The sequence below is a fragment of the Engraulis encrasicolus genome, chromosome 4 (assembly GCF_034702125.1).
Source record: "Engraulis encrasicolus isolate BLACKSEA-1 chromosome 4, IST_EnEncr_1.0, whole genome shotgun sequence".
NCBI lineage: Eukaryota > Metazoa > Chordata > Actinopteri > Clupeiformes > Engraulidae > Engraulis > Engraulis encrasicolus.
In genome coordinates, this window is record NC_085860.1 from 19529421 (window position 1) to 19531869 (window position 2449).

The window sequence follows — 2449 nt, forward strand, 5'->3', positions numbered from 1 at the left end:
GAAGGGCCACTCAAGAACTGTCCATGGTGCTGAAACTCTCTGACCTGTGTGCACACTTGCCAGACTGTGACAAATCAGCTGGGACATTTTATGTGATTTCACATTGTGTGTCCTTGGTAAAGAAAGAAGTCACTTTTTTGTTCTCCGTGTCTTGAACAAATGTCGACATTTTGTAATTACATTATTTAAAACTGGACTGGGACCAAGTTTTAACATGTTTTGTTGAAAAACGATCTTTGGCCAGGACATGCATAACTTAATTTCTTGGATGACTGCAACTGTAACTGACTGTCAGTCTTCTCTGACCTTCATCAGTGTTATCTACCATGTTTTTATTTTTTTAATATTTGTCCCTGGTGGCGACCACATGTGTGAAGTGAAAAGTCATCCATTCAGGTTCAATATTTAAAAACAAGACACTACATGTAGGGGGTTTCATTTTGCTCATTCTGAGGGGATACCACAACACTTTTTGGCATTGACATCATTCCCATTTAAATTATTTGTTCATGTTTCAAGAGACTCAGCCGTAACAACACTGACAAGCAGATTCTTGTTGTTACAACATCTAACTCCCTCCCATTGCCTGACAGATACACAGAGTGCCGACACATAACCTTGCTGTCATTGTATGGCCTAGCTGTCTTGTCCATGCCAACATGGACAATATTTATGAGACCTTCACCCTCCCAGTGCCCACCCCATACCCTCATCACCTTTCACACGTCCATGCTCACCCCTTCACTTCACCACCCCTCTCCTCTCCTTGCCCTGCCCTAGCTCAGCTCAGGTCAGATCAGATCACCACACACCTCTGTGTTCGGATACAACCTTCACTTGATTCATAGGTGCAGGAAATGGGGTTGTGCAGTGGAGCATTTGCACCCCACACTTTTTGACTCCCTAAATGGGGCAACTTTCTCAACTTTTACCGCAGACAAATAAGTGAAGTGCAGCAACAGTAAGATTGTTAAGTCTCACAGAGCACCAGCACTGTGGGGCCCAGAGAAGCTCTCCTGCCATTACTAAAGAGTAAAGCTACGTACACACACATAGCTACTAGTTACTCGCTCAGCGAATGAAGTCAATAGAATGTCAATGTGTTCCAGCGAGACGAGCAGGCGAGTACTGTACAAGCTATGCGATGTGGGCGGATCCCAAGTTGTGAGTGCGTGCGTGCGTGCCTGTCTGTTTGTGTGTGCGCTTGTGTTATGCCTTAAGAGGTACGTACCAGGTGAATAACATCTGGCAACCTTGAAATGGCAATACTTTAGGTATAGGAAGATTGTGAAAAGTTCAAATGACAAAGTGTGTGTGTGCGCGTGCGTGCGTGTGTGTGTGTGTGTGTGTGTGTGTGTGTGTGTGTGTGTGTGTGTGTGTGTGTGTGTGTGTGTGTGTGTGTGTGTGTGTGTGTGTGTGTGTGTGTGTGTGTGCGTGCACGCGCGCGCGCGTGTGTGTGTTTAGCCATATCTTGAAACGTCTGAATTGCATCATTAATCAGTCTTTTTTTTTCAAAGGTGACCCCCACTCACCCCCCACCTCCAAAGAAAAGGCCTCATCAGGTATCTCTCTCTCTCACGCACGCACGCACACACACAAACACACACACACGAGAAAAGGATATATGCAGAAATCTGCCCTGCTTTGTTCCGTTAGTCCTCTGCTGTCATTAGGCTACAAGGGGTAATGTAAAAAACGTATTATTAGGGGAAAGAGAAAGAAAGATGATGAAAAGAAACATAAAAGGCAAAAGACAGAAAATATATCCCAGCTGGGATCTGTCAGTGCCCTCACTTTACAAAATGGGGGAAAAGGTCTGTCAGTGCGTTCTTCTTAGTAATGGGATTGTCTGCTCTTTTCTGAGATGTGATTCTTTGGCTCCTCCTACTGTGTAGAGCCGGCTCTTTGGGCTCACAATCGGCTCCCCATGCATATGTATTTTTTGCGTAGTTTCTGGTCCGCTCCTGTCGTGTTTCTGCTCGTTGACTGCTGTCTGTAACCCCTGCTGATGCTCATTATACATCTTGGCCAATTATACATCACAAGTTCCTTTTAAAATATGGGAGGAGGCCATGAAACAGATAATGAGGAGGGAGCTGAATCAAGATGGAAGCAGATAAAACCATCATTTTGAAACTATCTGGTCCGCTAATCCGTCAATATGGGCTGCTTCTTCAATGTGAGCAACCAATAAGCATTTAAGATACATGTAGCCTAAACCCAAAACCTCTCCCTAATCTTAACCCCTAGAGACTGTATTTTAGTGTAGGAGACACTGACAAAGGCAACAGCCGAAACGTTTGTCTACCCTTCTGCTGCTATGTAAAAAATAAAAAGAAGAAAAGAACCAGAGTGTGATCTTCTTTCTAACCTTCTACTGTATTTTAGTGTGCCATTGCTTGGTAGCTGTGCTCAACAGGTAGCTAATATTGCATCGTGACTGTGGACA